This window comes from Pteronotus mesoamericanus, unplaced genomic scaffold (assembly GCF_021234165.1).
Source record: "Pteronotus mesoamericanus isolate MK-2021 breed Mesoamerican mustached bat unplaced genomic scaffold, CSHL_Meso_final scaffold_12, whole genome shotgun sequence".
Classification (NCBI taxonomy): domain Eukaryota; kingdom Metazoa; phylum Chordata; class Mammalia; order Chiroptera; family Mormoopidae; genus Pteronotus; species Pteronotus mesoamericanus.
Genome location: NW_026555303.1, coordinates 3,820,327 through 3,841,914, shown reverse-complemented (window position 1 = coordinate 3,841,914; position 21,588 = coordinate 3,820,327). Strand labels below are relative to the sequence as shown.

Below are 21,588 nucleotides of genomic sequence, written 5' to 3'. Positions count from 1 at the left end.
CCAAGTCAGAGCTTCACCACCCAACCACCTATACAAGTCATGGAGGACGGAGGTGTTTGCTGGCCAGCAGTCAGAGCCAGTTGTACCAGTTGTTTGGCCTGGGTAAATCCCCTACATTGACCTACTAACAGCAATCAAGACTCAACTATAAGAGGAAGGAGTGCTCAGACCACATGGAGACTACAACTTAAGTACCCAGCTTGGGTGATAGGGAAGGCCATGCCACTGGATCTTACAAGACACCTACTACATTAGGACATGCTTCCAAGACATGGAGTCAAAGCAGCTCTACCTAATACATAGAAACAAACACAGGGAGGCTGCTGAAATGTGGAGACAAAGGAAAATGGCTTAAATGAAAGAACAGAACAAAACTCCAGGAAAAGAAACAAACAAAATAGAGATAAAGTGATCTCTCAGATGCAGAACTCAAAGGACTGGGTTATAAGGATGCTCAAGGAAATCAGTGGGTACTTCAACAGCATAAAAGTGATGTAATCAGAAAATGAGGAGACACTAATTGAAATAAAGAACAATTTATATGTAATAAACAGTGGAATGGATGAAGCCAAGAATGAAATCAATATTTTGGAATATAAGAAAGAAAAAGACATCTGATCAGTATAGAAAGAAGAAATATTCAAAAAATTGAAGATATTATAAGGAACCTCTGGGACAACTTCGCGTGTTCCAACATTCACATCACAAGAGTGCCAGGAGAAGAGAAAGAGCAAGAAATTGGAAACATATTTGAAAAAATAATAAAAGAAAACTTCCTGGGCGAGCGTGTGTGTGAACTGCGAGGGCTGGCAAACGCTTGCACTGGCCGGCAAGGCCTTCCACAGATCGGCACCGATATGGCCTGTGAGGGAGTACACAAAGAAGCAAGGACAGGCATAAATTGACCCGCCCATCTGCGAATGCAGAGCGGCCCACAAAATTAGTAGAGCTGCCCAGAGTCCCTGGAGGAGAGACCAGAGACAGGATTACCCAGAGAGTCCTGGAGCTGACTTCCTCCCATTTCCATAGTCCCCATTTGCCGAGGGCAAGCAATGCACCCAAAGAGCCAAAAGTGGGGAAAACACAAAATAGAAGACCCTAAACTGACCAGTGGCGGTGAGCTCTCCGGCCATGGGGGCCAGATGAGTACACGAGGTCGCGAAAAAGCCCCCTGGACTGGGGGAAGCACATGCGAGCCCAGGCAGGCGGGGGATCCTGCTGCGCCAGGAGCGCATTCAAGGAACTGATATGAGAGTGCAGAGAGATCCCAAAAAATACCTCAGCCCTGAGCGAAGGCGTCACAGAGCTACCCCAAGCAGGAGTCAGACACAGAGAGTAGACTCCTGGAGGAGTCTACAAACAAACAACCCAAGGACCTATAGGGTAAACAACTGACATCATCAGAGGCAGGCCCAGAAAGAAAAGTAAAGGACAAAAATACTTAACAGACTCTTACAAAAGTGGGAAGAAAAAGAAGTTCCCCCCCAATGAGTGGAAAAGGGAACTCCCCCCAGAGAGAGCTAAATGAAACAGAGGCAAGGAAACTATCACATATTGAATTCAAAACAAAGGTTCTAAGGAAGCTTAATGAGCTCAGCCAGCTCAAAGATAACTATGAGAAACTGCAGAGAAACTATCAGGATCTTACAGCAAACTATATCAGCCTAGAAAAGCACATAGAAATGATCAAGAAGACACAAGAGGATATGAAGAAGACCATTTCTGAATTGAAGAACACAGTAGAAGGAATCCAAAGCAGGCTCAATGAAGCCGAGGATCGAAGCAGTGAGATGGAGGATAAGGTAGAAAGAAGCTCCCAAAAATTATGGTACATATACACAATGGAATACTACGCAGCAGAAAGAAAAAAAGAAGTACTAAACTTTGCGACAGCATGGATGGAACTGGAGAGCATCATGCTAAGCGAAATAAGCCAGGGGGCGAAAGACAAATACCGTATGATCTCACCTATAAGCGGAACCTAACCAACAATGCAAAGATGCAAGGAAAATATGACCAGCAACACTGAAAGGAAAAGAAATCAACAGAGACAAGAGGGAAGAGGGGGCAGGGAAAGGGAAGGGAAGGGGAAAGTCAAGGAACATATAGCAAGGACTCATGGACAAAACCAAAGGGGAAGAGCTGAGGGAGGGAAGGTGGGAGGGGGCAAGGGAAAGAGGTGGGGGGAAGGCAGAGACAAATGTATTTAAAAAGTAAATAAATTAATTTAAAAAAACCATGAAAAAAAAAAGAAATGGAAAAAAGACTTAAAAAGAATGAAGGGGCATTGAGCGAAATGCAGGAAAACCTGGTATCCAATAATATCCATATAATAGGGAAACCAGAAGGAGAAGAAGAGGAGCAAGGAATAGAAAACCTCCTCGATAAAGTAATGATGGAAAATTTCCCTAATTTGAGGAGAGAAAGGCTCTCATGGATCCAGGAGGCACAGAGGACCCCACACAAGAGGAATTCAAAGAGGTCCACTCCAAGACACATCATCATTAAAATGGCAACTATCAAAGACAAAGAGAGAATCCTCAAGGCAGCAAGGGAGAAGGAGAAAGTAACATACAAGGGGGCCCCAATACACCTAGGAGCTTACTTCTCAACAAAAAAACTACAACACAGAAGGGAATGGCAAAATATATTTCAAGTCAAGAACAATAAGGGCCTACAGCCAAGGACGCTCTACCCAGCTGGGCTCTCCATTAAAATAGAAGGGGAAATAGGGAGTTTCCCAGACAAGAGAAGGCTAAAAGAATACATCTCTACCAAACCAGCACTCCAAGATATGCTAAGGGGACTGGCTAAAGAAGATGAAGGAAAAGAATGAGCGAGAGAGAGGAACACAGGTACAAAGAGAAATGAGTAAGCTTCTATCAGTAATATCTCTCAATGTGAATGGACTAAATGCCCCAATCAAAAGACACAGGGTAGCTGAATGGATAAGAAAACATGACCCACACATATGCTGCCTACAAGAGACCCACCTCAGAGCAAGAGATCTACACAGATTGAAAGTAAAAGGATGGCAAAAAATATTTCAAGCAAATGGGCATGAGAAAAAGGCCGGGGTTGCCATACTTGAATCAGACAAAGTACATTTCAAAACAAAGGCCATAAAGAGAGACCCAGAGGGGCACTTTATAATATATAAAGGAAGAATCTATCAAGAAGACATCAATATTGTAAACTTATATGCTGCCAATATAGGAGTCCCCAAGTTTATAAGGAAAATGTTGGATGACTTCAAAGAAGATATAGACAGCAACACACTGATAGTAGGGGATTTCAACACCACACTGTCAAAAACGGACAGATCTTCCAAAGAAAACATTAATAAACATATTGTGGCGCTGAATGACACACTTAACCAAAGAAACTTAAGTGACATATATAGAACCTTACATCCCAAAGAAGAAAAATACACATCCTTTTCAAATGCTCATGGCAGTTTTTCAAAGATAGACCACATGATAGGACACAAAGCAAACCTCAGCAAATTCAGGAAAATTGAAATAATACCAAACATTTTCTCAGACCACAAGAGCTTGAAACTAGAAATCAAACACAAAGAGAAACTTCAAAAACTTGCAAACTCATGTAGACTGGACAGTAGACTATTAAACAATGCATGGGTTAATAAGGAGATACGAGAAGAAATCAAATAATTTCTGGAAACAAATGAAAATGAACAGACAACAGGCCAAAACCTATGGGACACAGCAACGGCGGTCTTGAGAGGGAAATTCATAGCAATACAGGCTTACATAAAAAAGATAGAAACATTTCAAATAAAAGACCTAACACTACAAATTCAAGAACTGGAGAAACAAACACAAATAAATCCCAGAGAAAGGAGAAGGAAAGAAGTAGTCAAGATGAGAGCAGAACTGAATGACATAGAGAAGAAGAGAACAATTCAGAGGGTCAACCAATCCAGAAGCTGATTTTTTGAAAAGATAAATAAAATTGACAAGCCTTTACGCAGACTCATCAAGAATAAAAGGGAGAGGACCCAAATTAAACATATCAGGAATGAAAGAGGAGAAATAACAACTGATACCACAGAAATACAAATGATCATTAGAAACTACTATGAAGAATTCTATGCCAAGAAATTTAAAAATCTTGATGAAATGGAAAATTTTTAGAAAAGTATAATCTTCCAACACTGATGGAGGAAGAAAGAGAAAGCTTGAACACACCAATAACAGCTGGGGAAATTGAAGCAGTTATCAAGAAACTCCTAGCACACAAAAGCCCAGGGCCAGACGATTTCCCAGGAGAATTTTACAAAACATTTAAGGAAGAGCTAACCCCTGTCCTCAGACTATTCAAAAAAAAAAAAAAAAAACAAAGAAGAGGGAAGACTCCCAGACTCTTTCTTTGAGTCCAGCATCACCCTGATCCCAAAACCAGATAAAGACCTTACAAAGAAAGAAAACTTCAGGCCCATTTCGCTGATGAACATAGATGCTAAAATCCTCAACAAAATATTGGCAAACCACATCCAGCAATACATTAAAAACATTATCCACCATGATCAAGTGGGATTCATCCCAGGGATGCAGGGATGGTTCAATATACGCAAATCAGTAAATGTGATACATCCCATAAATAAAAGAAAAGACAAAAACCACATGATCATCTCTATAAATGCAGAAAAACATTCGATAAGGTACAAGACCCATTTATGATCAAAACACTCAGCAAAATGGGAATAAACGGGGCATTCCACAATGTAATAAAGGCCATATATGAAAAACCTACAGCCAATATCATACTCAATGGGCAAAAACTAAAGGTTTTCCCATTGAGATTAGGAACACGACAAGGATGTCCGCTTTCACCACTTCTTTTCAACATCGTATTGGAAGTCCTAGCCACAGCGGTCAGACAAGAGAAAGAGATAAAAGGAATCCAAATAGGAAAGTAAGAAGTAAAGCTATCATTGTTTGCAGATACATGATAGTGTACAGAGAGACCCTATAGACTCTACCAAAAAAACCCTGAACTGAATAAGTGAATTTGGCAAAAGAACAGGATACAAAGTCAACATTCAGATATCAAAGGCATTTTTGTACACCAGCAAGACAATAGAAGAAGAAGAAATCAGAAAAAAAAAAATACCATTCGATATAGCAAGAAGAAAAATAAAGTACCTAGGAATAAACTTAACCAAAAAGATAAAAGACCTGTATACAGAAAACTATACAACATTGAAGAAAGAAATTAAGGAAGACACAAAAAATGGAAGCATATACCATGCTCATGGATTGGAAGAATTAATATCATCACAATGTCCATACTACCCAAAGCAATTTATAGATTCAACGCAATCCCTATTAAGATACCAATGATGTATTTCACAGAAATAGAACAGACATTTCAAACATTTATATGGAACCATAAATGACCCCGAATAGGCTCAGCAATTTTGAGAAAGAAACACAATGTAGGAGGGATCACAATACCGGACATCGGACTCTACTACAAAGCCACTATACTCAAAACAATCGGGTACTGGCACAAGAACAGACCCATGGACCAGTGGAACAGAATAGAAAGCCCAGAAATAAGCCCAGGTCTCTATGGGCATCTATTATTTGGAAAAGTGGGGAAAAGCATAAAATGGAGCAATAATAGCCTCTTCAAGAAATGGCGTTGGGAGAGATGGACAGCTACATGTAAAAAATTGAAATTGGATCATCAGCTGACACCATACACAAAAATAAACTCAAGATGGATAAAAGACTTAAATATAAGTCAAAACCCCATAAAAGTCCTAGAAGAGAACATTGGCAGGAAACTCTCAGATATCCCACACAGTAATTTTTTCACTGATATGTCTCCTAAAGCAAGGGACATAAAGGAAAGAATAAACAAGTGGGACCTCATCAATATAAAAAAAATAAACTTCTGCACGGCTAAAGAAAACATCAGCTAAATGAAAACTGAGGCAACCGTATGGGGAAATATATTTGCTAATGATACATCACATAGAGGTATGATCTCCAAGATATATAAAGAGCTCACTTGACTCCATGCCAAGAAGACAAACGATCCAATCCAAAAATGGGCAAAGGACCTGGGTATACACTTTTCCAAAGAGGAGATACAGAGCGCCCAGTGGCATTTGAAAGGATGCTCAGCATCACTAGCCATCAGAGAAATGCAGATCAAAACCACCATGAGGTACCACCTCACACCAGTCAGAATGGCCATCAGAAACAGATCAACAAACAACAGGTGCTGGCGAGTCTGTGGAGAAAAGGGAATCCTAGTACACGGTTGGTGGCAATGCAGACTGGTGCAACCACTGTGGAAAGCAGTGTGGAATTTCCTCAAAAAGCTGAAAATGGAACTGCCTTTTGATCCAGTGATTCCCCTGCTGGGACTATACCCTAAGAACACCAAAACGCCAATACCGAAAACCTATGCACCCCGTTTCATAGCAGCACAATTTACCATTGCCAAGTGTTGGAAGCAACCTAAATGCCCATCAGGAGATGATTGGATCAAAAATTTGTGGTACATATACACAATGGAATACTATGGAGCAGAAAGAAAAATAAGAACTTCTAAACGTCGCGACAGCATGGATGGAACTCGAGAGCATTATGCTAAGCGAAATAAGCCAGGCGGCAAACAAATACCATATGACCTCACGTATAAGTGGAACCTAACTGACAATACAAAGATGCAAAGAAAATAAGACCAGCAACAAAACACTGAAAGGAAAAGAAATCAACAGAGACAAGAGGGAAGGAGGGGGGGGCGGGGAAAAGGAAAGGAAGGGGAAAGTCAAGGAACATATAGCAAAGACTCAGGGTCAAAACCAAAGGGGAAGAGCTGAGGGAGGGAAGGAGGGAGGGTCAAGGGAAAGTCGTGGGGGGTAGGGTAGGCAGAGACAAATGTATTTGAAAAAATAATCTAAAGAAATAGAAAAAATAAATAAAGATTCATCAAAATAAAAAGACAAAAAATAAAATATATAAATAAATAAAGTAAAATTAAGTAGGAATTTGGAAAAGAGGGTGTTTACCTTTTGATTCTTGGTAAAATTTAATAAATTGAAAAAATATTATAAATTTTAAAAATATATAACCTTACTTTATTTATGCATTAGGCATTGCATTGGTCTTTGTCTAACATTTCTTTTGTATTGCATTGTCTTGCATAGGCATTTCTTTTCGTCTTTGTGTATTATAAGCACTTATTATAATGCAATAATTAACTAAAAATAATGTGGTGTGAATGAATGAATCATTATGTCTCTCAATTACAGAGTTTGAAGATTTAAAAAGGTCATTAAATGATAGCTATGCATAACCTCAAGACCTCTAAGATACTAGTTGCTAATTGATATCACAATTGTTATAATAATATGAGTGATGCCATTAGTATAAGAAAAGCAGTAAAAGGAAAAGGGTGATAGAATCAGCCCACTTGTAGAGAATGATACAGCAAGAGCTATGACCTTAACACAAACAAGATAAAAGTTTTTATTTTATATTAGTATTTTTTTTATTTTTGTAATTATTATTACTTCTTATATTAGAAATTTTTATTGTCATTTATAAGTATTTTAAAATTTCTGTTATAATTTATTTGTCCCTTGGGTGACTTAGAAATTCTTTTTTCATCTCTGAAACTATCAGTGCCCTTTTTTTAAAAAAAATTTGATACTCCAACTTAATTGCATTATCTTCAGAAAATAATCTGCATGATATCAATTCTCTGAAATTTTTGATAGCTTCTTTATATTTAATATGCATTCAGCTTTCATGAATATGTTCTTATGAATAAAAGGCATACATATCTTCTAATACTTGAGTGCAGAATTTTCTCTATATATGTCCATTAAATAAAATATACTAATTATGTTGTCTAAATCTTCTATAATTTTATTAAACTCTGTCTCCTTAACATACCAATTGTGAAAAATTTGTTGATATCTTGCACTATGATGATAGATTTGAATATTTCTTCCTGAAGTTCTATCCATTTTTGCTTTATAATTTTTTTAATATAAATTTTTTATATTTAGAATTATCCAGCTGGAGTTAGTCTAGATGATCTTAATTTTGTTGGCAACATCCAAAGCACCATGGTCTGGAGCCAGTTGAACATATGCCTTCTTCTCCCCATCAGGCTTGATCAGGGTGTTGACCTTAGCCACATCAATGTCATACAGCTTCTTCACACCCTATTTAGTGTGGCACTTGTTGGCCTTGACGTCCACAATGAACACAAGTGTATTATTGTCTTCTGTCTTCTTCATGGCTGACTCTGTAGTCAGGGGGAACTTGATGATGGCATAGTGGTCAAGCTTGTTTCTCCTGGGAGCAATGTTCCGAGGATACTTAGGCTGCCTTTGGAGTCACAGTGTCTTAGGCCTCCAAAGGAGGGGAAATGTGTGGATTATTTTGTGGCTGTGGACACCTTTTAGCACTGCTTTCTTTGCTTTCAAAGCCTTTGTGTTGACTTGGGCTTTGGGATGGGCAAGGGCTTCCTTCTTAGCTTTCGGTGCCATCTTTGCAAAAAATGCTTTATAATTCTTGAAGCCATTTTATTAGTTGCATGTACATAATACATTTTATTATCATCTAATGATCCTCTTTACCCCTAATAATATTTTATCCTAAAGTATCTTTTGTCTGGTATTAATATAGCCATGCCAACCTTACTTAAAATTTGTTAGCATATAGTTTGTATTTGTCTGGCATGCATTTTTCAATCTTTTTACTTTTAAAATTTCTGTGTTTTTATGTATTGTCTGTATCACTTGTATATAGCATTTTTTACCACTTTTAGTCTTTTAATTGGATGAGTTTAATTCAGTAACATTTATTGATTTCCTTATATATTTGAACTTGAACTTTTTTCTATAAGATTTATACTTCTCCTTTCTTCTAATGAGCTTTAAAAAGAATAAAGTAAATCAATATCAATGTTTCAAGGACATTTGAGCATTTTAACCCTAATCAGCCCCTTCTGACTTTCAAAGTATTGTTTTTTATTTCATACATTGGATATTTTATTTGTTTTTATTTAATATGGACATCTGCTTATGCACCTACATGTCACTGTATTCTGTGCCTTCCATTCACAATTTCCTATCAAAAATTACTTCTCTGGTTAATTCCCTGCTGACTGAAAAAACATACCTTAGAAGTTCTTTTGTTAACAGTCTGTTGGTGATGAACTATCTAGTTTTTGGTTTATTTCAAAATGATGTTTTTTTCCATCTATATTATTCTAAAAATAGTTTCCACTGTAGATAGATGATGGTTTTCATAGCAGTTTCAAAATACAGGGTCTGGCAGAATTAACGCCTGCTTGAGTGTGGTTGGTAGGTTAATGATATGGGTGTAATGATTTATATTTTTAATTTGAACATTTCACCAAAATGTCATACGGCATGCTTGAGTGTGATATTATTATGTTACAGCATTACATACCTATGATTTTGTAATAAAAGTTTTGTAATAAAGAGGGGTGTAATTTGTGTTGGACCCTGTATTACTTCATTTTCCTGGATTGCATCCTTATATTTAATTCTGCTACTATTCTTCTAATTGTCATTCTTTTGTAGATTACTGTTCTTCCTCTGGATTTTTGTAATTTTTTTTTTAATTTTGATGTTCTACAGATGCACTACAATATTCCTAAGTGTGGATTTAAAAAAAAATCTTACTTGATATCTCAGATCTTCTATCTGTGGATTCAAGTTGTTGATGTTGTTGTTGTTTTTAATTAGTTCTGGAATATTTTCATCCATAATCTCTTTAAACAAAATCCTTCTCTATTCTTCATATTATTTTCTTCTGGTACAGTTATTTATATTAGACTTTCTCCTTTTATCCTACATGATTTTAAAAATATTGTCTCTCTCAGCTTACTAGGGATAATATCATCTCAGCCACTATTTTTTCTCTTCAGTCCTTTATGTTCTACTCTGAAACCTATCCAGTGGTTTTTTAGCTATTTTGTCATTGCTAAATATTATGTTTGGCAATTTACCAAATGTTTCTAGCCATTTTTTAGCCTTTTAGTGTTTTCTCAGTTGTACATGATTTTTCATATCATTAAACATTTCATACATAGTTATTTGCAGCATGTGAAGTTCTTGGAAGTCTAAATCTGTTATTCCTATGGCAGACACTTAAACATGGATTTTAAATCCAATTAAACTGCCTTTCAAAAGTAAATTCTATAGGCAAAAATTATCAATTATGGAAGAGGTAAGGAAATAGTTTATATTAGCTTTTCTTTAGAAACTTAATGAGATAGCGACCTAAGTCAACCAAGAGATGACTGTGGAAACTATAACAAAGGGTAAGTATTGAAAATATTTAACAGCATACTTAAGACTAAAAACCATAGGGTGGATTACAGAGAAAAAAACACAATAAAATTATATATGTCCTAATAATGATGAAAGAATAGACCATAAGTAAAAGAATCAGATGCCAAAGAAAAAGTAGATACAGAACAGCTGAGAGTCAATATCACTTACAATAAATTGGAAATCATGGAGGGACCTAAGGAGTTAGCTATTGTGACAAAGACCAAATAGCAATATCCAGCTTCCTGAAAGAACACTAATCCACCAATGTGGTATATCATGATGCCCTCTGATCTGGCCAAGAAGAAAGCATTCCAAATGAAGAAAGTTCCCAGAGCATGACAATGGCCCTGAAAGAAACTTGAAGTGGAAATTATGTCACAAAACCACAGGTGGGAGAGGCACAAATGAGGAGGTCAATGGCCAAGAGACCAGAGAAGTGGATTATCTGGCCACGAAGCTAGAGGACTTAGAGATGAGTAGTCACTGGAGTCATTGTGTCTCACCCCAATAGGACTGACATTCACATTCTCAACCTCTCCCTCACCTCCTTCACAGCCAAGAGCTGCTCTATAATACCAAACTGTAATTAAACTCATGCTGTCATTATGGCCTCATTGGCATAAATGGAATTAGAAAGTCCACGCTGCTCTCTTATATTGGGAAATGTGAATTGTCCATCCCTGAGCACATTGACATCTATCATCTGACTCAGGGGATGCCCCTTTGTGACAAGACACCATTGCACTGTGTGATGTGAGTCAACACAGAGTGGGCCATGCTGCAGAAGGAGGCTGAGTGGCTGGCTCACAAGGATGTGGAGTATGAGAAGCTCATGTAGCGCTACAAGTCTCTGGAGGAGTGGGATGCTCAAAAGACAGAGATGAGGCCTCATGGATCCTATAAGGACTGGGTGTCGTTCTTGCCATGAAGCAGTAAAAGTATAAGATTTCAGTGGGGGTTGGAGGACCAGAGCCCTCTTCATTCGGCCCTTCAAGGTGCTCCTGGATGAGCCCACCAACAACCTGGACTTCAATGCTTGTGTATGGTTGGAAGAGGGTCTAAAAGCTTTTAAGTGCATCCTGGTCCTCATCTCCCATTCCCAGAACTTTCTGAATTGTGTCTTCACCAACATCATTCACATATACAACAAGAAACCGAACTATTATATGGATGATTATGATAAATATGTGAAGGTGTGCCTGGAGCTGGAGGAGAAGGAGTTGAAGAGATTTCACAGGGAGCAAAATCAGATTGCTCACATGAAGAACTACTTTGCTTGGTTTGTTCATGGTAGTGCTAAGGTTAACCTGCTTGCCCAAAGAAAGGAGAATACAGAAAATGATGGCATCAAGGCTGACAGAGAGAGTTGTGAGCAATAAGATATTGTCATCTTACTTCCCACCATATGGTAAGATTCCATCTGTCATTATGGTGCAGAATGACAACTTCAAATATACAAAAGATGGGCCTTACATCTAAAACATTCTAGAATTTGATATTGATCTTGACATAAGAGTGGCTTTGGTAGGGCCCAATGGAACAGGGAAGTCATCTCTTCTGAAGCTGCTAATTTAAGAGCTACTACCAACAGACAGGATGATATAAAAATAGTCTTACATCAAGAACATCAGCATTTAAAGAACCCCTGGCCTTAGACCTCTTGCCTTTGGAGTACACAATGAAGTGCTATCCAGACATTAAGGAGAAAGAATAAATGAGAAAGATCATTGGGAAATATGGTCATATTAGGAAACAGCAGGTGAACCTGATCTGATGGGCAGAAGTGCCAAGTGCGTCTGACCTGGCTGGCTGCGTCGAACCCCACATGCTCTTCCTGGATAAACCTATCAATCACTTGGATATTGAGATCATCGACATCCTGGCAGGTGCTATTAATGAGTTTGGATGTGGTATGATATTGGTCAGCCATGATTTCAGACTCAGTCAGCAGACAGCACAAGAAATCTGGGTTTGCAAGAAGCAGACAATCATCAATAAGTGTACTGGAGACATGTTAGCCTTCAAGGAATATTTCAAGTCCAAGATGGTGGGCCAGGAGCCTCAGCTCACCAGGAAGACCCACAGTGTGTGAGCTCCTGCACTGTCCAGGCATAATAGAATCCCTGGAGAAGCACTTCTACATTGCTGCAATATGGCTTCCCAAACCCTCCCTAGACCCCAACTGCTATAACTGAACTCTGTGATCCTATCTGCAGCTGAAGAGTACCTGTCCTTCCAATTATGTCTGTGTTTGGGTTCAGCTGGCTATTCCCACCAGCTGCTTGCTTGTTCTTGACCCCAAGTGATATGGGCAGAGGCACCTGATGGATAACAGAAGGGCCCACACCCTAGTTGGCCCATGAAGGATCTTAGGATCTTGATTTTCTGGGATTTATGATGCTGGAGGAATAACCTTCAGCCAATCACCTCCATTCTTGTTTGCTTCTCATTTTGAACTCTGGATCAGGGGCTTAGCCCAGATTGGTTTTTAAATACTTATTTAACAGTGTGACTTTTAGACCTGTGTGACCTCTACAAATGATAAAATAAAGAAAGATGAAGCAAAACAAAAGATTAATTTAAAATTTGGTAAGTAAATAGTAGAATAATGTGGTATACCTAGGAGTGAGGGGCAAATAGCTGGACTGGCATTGTGTGCCTTTGAAAGAAGGAGTACTTTATTATTGACACAGATTAGAATTTCTGGTGCATGGTAAGAATAAAAAGCGAATATGTTCTGAGTTTTGTTGCTGTGTTTAAATTCCTTAAAGACAAAATACTCCCTTATTGCTATATATAGCATAAACCACTCCCACTTTTCCTGTGATATGCCAGCAGTAGCTGAATAAGCCAGTCAAACACTACCTAAGAAACTGCTAACAAAAACCTTTAGTAACAGAACTATGTTGCTCAAAGGATAAAGAAGAAACAAAAAAGAAAAGGAGACATATTAATTTTATCATTGCTTCTAGGATAAAACTAACATATACAGATTGAAAAAATAGAGGCCTGGAGAATGAAGATGGTTGAGGAGTGAGTGGAAGTCACACTGACCCCCTCCCAGGACCAACCTGGAATTACACTAACTTGTGGAGAACTCACCTGGAACAAACAACTGAACAATGGCAAGAGAGGAGACTTATAACCTCAGACAGACAGAAGAATCACCTTTAGCACAACTTAACTGGTAAGAAATGTGGTAGAGACTCAAGAAAGGGGGTGGGCACCTATAGCTGCAGCACCAGATGGATATTGAAATGACCAGTGAGATCAGCCTGAGAAGAGTGGGGTCTAAACCATAAGTGAGGCTCTCCAAGCCAGAGCACCAGAGAACAAAAAGTTCCCAGATAACAGCCAGCTGAGAAAAGTGTCAGGGTTTCTTTCTTCCAGAGACAGGTGTCTGGAGATGCAAAGAGCCTTTTAAAGGGTCAACATATACATTTTTGTTTGCAGCCACTTACCTTGGGCTTCAGCAAAGGTGAGGGCATAATGGGCTAGAGATGCTTGAGGAGAAACTGGGGAAGGAGGCTTTGGGGAGAGAACTGAGAGAGTAGCTGGTGGTATTCAGGTGCTGACTTATCCCCCATACTGCAGCAGCCATCTGGCTCAGGCAGACACTCCCTTGAGCAGCAGTAGTGTGAGAGGATTCAATAACCACATACACAGGAGGGACTCTGCCCCACCCTGTGTTGTCTCTAAGCTGGCTTGTTAAGTGCAGAGTGACTAGATTAACAGCTGAAGGAGATATTCACAGAAAGTAGATTCCTGGAAGTTTTGAACAGAATACCTAGTGTCAGATAGGGTCAACATCTGACATCATCAGAGGCAGATCCAGAAAGAAAAAACAGTGCCTTCTTAACATAGAAGTTAACACAACGAAGTCAGGAAATTGAGAGATCAATTTAAGAAGCAGAAGCAAAACAGAAGAGTCTCACTAATAATGGGAATAACCCCTGCCCCCTGCATCAAAGAGAAAGGAGGAATCCCCAGAATGAGAACTAAATGAAATAGAGGCAAGTGAACTATCAGATATTGAGTTCAAAACAATGGTTCTAAGGAAGCTCAATGAGCTCAGTGAGCTCAGAGAGAATAACAAAAAAAAAAAAACTACAAAGGATCTATGAGGAAATTACTGCAAACTATATCAGCATGAAAAAGGACAAAGAAACTATCAATAAGAGAGAAGAGGAAATGAAGAATACAATTTCTGATTGGAAGAACACAGTAGAAGGAATCAAAAACAGGCGAGATGAAGCAGAGAATCGAATCAGTGAGCTGGAGGATAAGGTAGAAAAAAGCTCCCAGAAAGAGCAAGAAAATGAAAAAGACTCAAAAAGAATGAAGAGGCATTGAAGAAAATGCAGGACAATCTGAAAAGTAATAATATCCATATAACAGTGGTACTGGAAGGAGAAGAAGAGGAGCAAGGGATAGAGAATCTGTTTAAAAAATAATGATGGAAAACTTCCCTCATTTTAGGAGAGAAAATGTCACAAAAGTCTAGGAAGCACAGAGGGTCCCATTCAAGGGGAACCCAATGAGGCTCACTCCAAGACACATCATCATTAAAATGGCAAATGTCAAAGACAAACAAAGAATCCTAAAGGAAGCAAGGGAGAAAAAAACGTAACATATAAGGGAGCCCGGGTATGGCTAGCAGCTGATTTCTCAACCGAAACACTACAAGCCAGAAGGGAATGGCAATAAATATTCCAAGTCACGAAAAGCACAGGTCTGCAACCAAGACTGCTCTACTCAGAAAAGCTCTCAGTTAAGATGGAAGGTGAAAAAAGAGGTTTTCCTGAAAAAAGAAGGGTAAAAGAATACACCTCCACAAAACCAGCATTACAAGATATGCTAAAGGGACTGCTTGAAGAAGAAGAAAAAGAGTCTATGAATATCCAGTTCCTTTCCCAGTCACCAATACTTGATATAACCAATATTTTTAATACTTATTAATCTGATGGTGACAATGATGTGTAATTTTAAATGTCACTTGATTATTTGTTGAAACTAAACCTGTTTTTGTGTATTTCTTGAATATTTCTTTTTAAAAAGCTTCAAATGACTTTTTTGTATTTTTTATCCATGTTTTCATTAAATGTTTGTAGAATTTTTTCCCTAAACCCCCCCCCAAAACTATTAATCCACTTTTTAGCTGTGTTGTAAATACTTTACTATTCTATTACTTTTCCATTATCTTTTTTATATGTATATTACTGTATAGTCTTAAATGTTTAGTATATTCATATTGTCGATATTTATTGTATAGCTTCCAGGTTTGAATATTTTATGTCAGGGTAAGAAAAATATTATTTTGTATTTTCTCCTAAAACTCCTTATATTTTACATATTGATTTTTAACTCACCTAAATATTTTTTCTATAATGTGTGAAATAGGGCTCTATATTTGTTTTATTTCAAGTAATAGTTGTTAATGCAACTTATTTGTTGAATAAGCCTTATTTTCCCCATTTGTTTGAAATATCAATTTAATCATATATTACATTGTTAGATATATACATTTGTTTCTAGAATGCTAATTTTATTTCATTGATCTATTTGACCATTTCTGTGTTGGTGTCAGGTCGTTTTAATTGTTGAGACTTTATAGTGGATTTAATTTTTAAAAATATTTTATAATAGATTTTGAAATTAAATAATAAATAAATATAATCAATCTACATTAATAAAAGAAGGAAAGAAAGAAGGAACTCCTAGTTTTTGCGACAACATGGATGGAACTGGAGAATATTGCCCTTCAATATTCTGGTGAAATTGGATTGGAACTGGTGAAATAAGCCCTTCAGTGAAAGACAAATACCACATGATCTCATCTATAAGTGGATTCTATTCAACAAAATAAACTAACGAACAAAATAAACCTCAGGCATGGAAACATGGAGCAGCCTGAAATTGACCAGAGTAGTTGGGGAAGAAGGACAATGGTGGAAAGAAGAGGAAGGGACTAGACAAAGAACATGTGTAAATGACCCATGGACACGGACAATAGTGGGGGAAGTGTGGGAGATGGGGGCGGTATTGGATGGGTGGAGGAAGGCAAAGGAAGAAAAATTGAAACAACTGTAATAGAATAAACATGATTTAAAAAATAATATAAACTGTAAGGTGTTAAAAAAGAGAAAAGAAACTAGGGTGTGCTGGAGGTTGCCTATCGCTTAACTTCTTTCCTTTTCTTTCTCCCTTACTCTTTGCCTTTGAAGAGTAAATCGGTTTTTTTAATAGAAAATAATATAGGTGCATTGTAAAGTGTTCATATATTTATTTAAAAGATAAAGAGTTTAATTCATCTATAATCCACTCAGGGTTTTGATGTATTTTAACCACTCTCTTGTTTATAATTATGTACACACACACATAAATATGTATGTGTGTATATACATATACACACATGCATATACACTACATATTATATGAAGGAGGTACCCCCCAAAAAAGGATTATCCTCTAGAGGGTGAGCTCCTTGTAGTACAGGCTTCCCTAACTATGTGAGTGTTGGAGGAACCCATCTGTATCACTGTACCAGCTGGCGTTTTTGTGAGAAGTTGTGTTCAGTATCAGTGAATTTATTTGAAGACTTTTTCAAGGCGTTTGCCGATTTCATGATGGGTGATTTACAAGTGCACCAGCCCACACAAAGCTCTGTTTTCAGCATTGTTTGATCAAATAAGGGCATGACACCAATGCCCTACCCTCCCTATTCATTTGGTCTCACCTCAAGCAAGTTTCCTTTTGTTTCCCAGGGTGGAAAAAGTCCTCAAAGGAAACATTTTTTCAATGTGGAGGAGGAAAAACAAAAAACAGCACAAGCACTGAAAGCATCAAAATCGATGAGTTCAAAAACTTTTAAGCAGTGGAACAATGTCTCAATAGGTGTATTGCATCAAATGGAGAGAATTTTGAAGGTAATTGAAGGTTAAACATGTAAGGATAAATTTCACAAGTTTTTATAAATATATTCTATGGTTTTGGGGGCCCCCCTCATAAACATTTTAACTTAAAACCTAAGAGACTTTTAGGTGTTATTAATTATAACTATTCAATATGTAGTTTTTTTTTTTTATAATTGAGGTTGTTCTTTTAGATGATTGCATTAATTAGCACTTTAATAGTGAATATAGAGGTCCCCCAAATGGGGAAGTCCCCCACAGCCTTTGCTTGGGGAATGGGGAAGCGGATGTGTAACAGGACACAGGTAGGGCGCCCCAAAGGGTATTTTGTAATGGGGCCCAGAGATTGGAGTGTCCAAGAAAACTATATTCTCCCCACCCCAGGGCAGGCTGCCATGGGGGATGAGAGCCTTGAGCAAGGCCATTGAGAGTCATTTTGTATGTCAATAAAAGAATAGCTTCATTCCTCATATGCAAAGAGTGTTATTTTGCATATCACCAAAGCTAATCAGGAAGGTTTCAAAGACTATATACAGAATGTAACTGGGAGAGAGGGAGGAGAGACTGGGGCCTGCAGAAGAGACAAAGGGACACAGACTCTGGGGAACAGTGTGAAGACCACGTGGGAAGAAAGAGGGGAGAAAGGACTCTTGTTAGTGGGCCAGGATAAGTTGCCACATGGTTATGGATTAAGAGCTGGAGATCGCGGCAATGCAGTGGATAGTGCTGAGACCCACGAGAGGCCTGCCTAGCTGAGCCCTGGACTTCTGTTCTTTTTTTCTTCTGAAGGACGGTACCCTGACCGGCCTGACTGGTCTAACTGGGCAAAGGGGGGAAGGCAGGACGGTGTGTGTGCTGGTGGTTGTTTTGAAGGGATTTTGAGGTTTAAGGGTAACATTTAGCCATTAATCAAACTTGTATAACTTTTGAATAAATAATTCCTTTTCCTTTTCACCAAACTGCCATTCAGAGCCATAATTCCAAAAGCAGCGGGCAAAGGACTCACAACCGAGGGGTCCTGGGGAAGGAGGGTGTCTGTTGTGTCAGTAATAGCATCTGGCCACCCCCCCACCAACGGGTCCTTTTGTTCGGTAACAGATGGAATGGTTGAGAGGTATTTGACATATCAATAACAGCTGGCTAGCTTCATAGATATGTTAAGTAGCTGCAGAGCTAGGGATACTTTGACTTGTCAGGTAGCCAGAGGGTCTTGCCATACCTGCCTGCTTGAAAGCAGGAAGGTGGTTCCCCTCCATTGTCATGGGGCCAAGCCTTCCCAGACTAATAATAGCAGCTGGAGAAAGGCAAAAGAGACCAGAGGGTTGGCAGAGGTAGCCAATTGTGGAAGGAGTCAGAAATGGGGTTATGGAAGAGAAGCTGGGTGAGGATTTAAACTCAAATGTAGCAGCCATACGGGGCTCTCTTGACCATGCGGTTAGGGAGAAAGTAAGAGAGCCATGAGGAGATTCTCTCTCTCTCTCTCTCTCTCTCTCTCTCTCTCTCTCTCTCTCTCAGCTTAGAGAGGAGGGGAAAAAAGTAGGATGTATTTTATAATGAGGAAGGAGGCCATGCAGCCTGGGGAGATGCAAAGGACTTACTCGCAAGACCCTGTCTTCCTACACCTGCATTTTTACCTGTGTTATTAAGACTTGTGCTTTTCCTGAGTTTCACCATGATCCAGAGTAATACGGAACATCTAGACTATTATGTGGAAGCTGACGAACACGTACACCAGATCCTGAAGGAGAGAGCTTCTGTGTGAGGGTGGTGGCTTGGATCCAGAGAGATTGGAGAACTCTTTGCACAGCCAGTTTAAGATAAGGAAATAGAAAACTTTGGGGGCTTTTGGCTCATAGACTGGTGGAGAGCATGGGAAGTGCTGAGTCTCCTGGGAAAGGAAGGCTCTGAGTTGAGATGTTCTAAAATGGGCTCAGAGCATGAGTGCTCTAGGCTCCCCCAGTGTTGGAACATCGTAAATAAAGATTTGCTCCTTCCAGCATTAATTGTTGGATCTTTGACCAAACTGCTATGAGGTAAGATTACATCAGAGCATCCTCCTTGGGAGCCTATAGACTGGCTTGAAGCAAAGGGTCAATTGACTAGTCATTCTATTCTCCTTTCTTTGTGAGGCACCAATAGTATTTCTACTAGGAGAGATACTCTTATTAATGTTAGATACAACAGGAAGAGGAAATTCTTATGCTTCTAAGCTGTGTAATTATAATGGGGTAGGTTGGAAAAGATGTCCCTGAAAAACAGGGGAGATCCCAGGTCCAGGGGATCCCTAAACCCCAAAGGAAAAAGGCAGGGGGACAAGACAGTTGCTGCAGTGACAGATTAAAAATACCATGCCTTCTCCAAGGCAGGGAAAAGCCCTTGGAGTGAAAGAGACAGTACTTAAGGCACATTGCATAACAAAGGAGGGTTAACACAGCCATTGTCTTTCCAAAGTGAGGGGCTATAGGAAGGAGACCTGGGTCAAACTGTAAACAAGACTGCGTGGCTCTGTGAATGTGCTCAGGCAGAGTCAGTCAAGACCTAGCTGGGTGGGAAGATCATAAAACACCTGAGTGACCTGTAGGTGCCAGATGCCCCACCTGGATGAACAGATGACTGTGCAGCAGTGTGTGCCTGGGAAACTTTTTCCCTTATTAAAAATGGCAGCTGAAAGAGGATCAAAGACACTGAGGAGCTGACAAAAATGGCAGACACTGAACACTGTAGGAAAAGCTGGATACCCATTGACTTCCAGCACACGTGAGATTTCAGGAGGGCCTTTTAAAAGCAAAGGGGTGGAAAGTATCAATTCTCTCTTGCATGTGCACTTGGTATGGAGAAGTCTTACTTTCTTGGTTTCAGAGTTCAGAACTCTCTGGTTTTGGAGCTTGGTGCAAGCTCTTTCTGGGCTTTTGGCATTTGGATATTCTGAGACTCTGGTCCTGCTCCCTGCATGATGGGAGCACTCATGAGACCAGGCAGATATAATGCCCACCAGGGGCTTAGACCCCACATGGTTGGGAGCCTGTTCTTGGAGACAGGGACCCATGCTGGGATGCATGTCTTCCTGGGCTCCAGCATCTGAGACGCTATGATTCAGTACAGCATGGCACATAGCTCCTTATCTGCTACATGGAGACTGAGAGCAGCACACCCTAGATCTTGAAGGGGAGAGCTGCTATGAGAAGATGGTGACCCTGAAACCCACAGGTGCATATTCCAGAGGGCAAGGAGATTTGTTTGCGTTACCAGCTTAAGGAAAGATAAAGAAATGGGGGGCTTTTGCGCATGTTTTTTGCTTGTGGTCTTTTGGGGAGCAAGAGAAATTCTGGGTCTCATAAGAGAGGGAAGGGCTCAGAACAGGAGTGCTCTCAGTTCCCCCCAAAGATGGAACCTTGTTAATAAAATCCACTTTCCGTCAGCACAAATTTTTGGGTCCCATAAATAGGTGAAAAGAAGCTGAATCCCAGTTTACATAGTTACATAATAACTTTGGCAAATGTTCTCCCCCTTTCAATTGAAAGTCAAAATTGAACTTTTAAAACATTCTTTATTATTTTTTCAAAATGCTAGTTCACATATTATGATTTTTTTTTGTTGCTTGATTTTAACAAGGTGGGGATTTGCAAATAATTATAAGAAACTACACATTTATTAACATATTGTAACACTCTAGGTAGTGTTTAATAAGACTAAATTCTTAAAAATTAGCATATAACACTGTGTTTTAAGCTAAAATGGAGAGTGCAGAATTTAGAACCAAGGTAAATGAACTTGAAGTTCAGAGATCTTCTTAGGCAGAAAATGACCCATTGAATTTGGGTAAGTTTTTCAGCATCTCAGAGTTTCAATTTTCTAATTTTTCAAAATGCAGTTTATTACAGTAATGTCACATATTTGCATTTCACTTTACAGTATGCCAAGTACTATATGTATGTTTTCTTTTGAGCCTTAAAATGACCCTGAAAGGGGTTAGGCAGGATTATCCTTTTTTAAACATGAGAAAAGTGACATTTAGAAAGGTTAAGCAATTGTCCAAGGTCACAGAGCTAATGTGTTACATATAGAACTCAAAACCCTGGTTTCATTTTATATACAACATTTCCTTTACAGTACACATGCAAGTTCTCCCAGTATAAGCACAATGAATAAAAGTCCAACCTGTGTTCAAAATTCAGCTTTGTCGCAAAGAAACTGTATGATGTTTGGCAGATCTCATTGCTTTTCTAGACCTTCTTTTACTTGTCCACTAAATAAAGAAATTGTTAATTTTTGTAATGTTCCTTCAGAGTATGTTCCATCACCACTAGTATTAATGAA

At 38.9% G+C, this 21,588-nt stretch overlaps 2 pseudogenes; one reads left to right on the top strand and one right to left on the bottom strand.

The window, feature by feature from the left end:
- Positions 1-8,077: 8,077 nt before the first annotated feature.
- LOC129082191 (60S ribosomal protein L23a-like) lies at positions 8,078-8,542 on the bottom strand (annotated as a pseudogene).
- A 2,097-nt stretch (positions 8,543-10,639) lies between these two features.
- LOC129082190 (ATP-binding cassette sub-family F member 2-like) lies at positions 10,640-12,481 on the top strand (annotated as a pseudogene).
- The last annotated feature ends 9,107 nt before the right edge of the window (positions 12,482-21,588 follow it).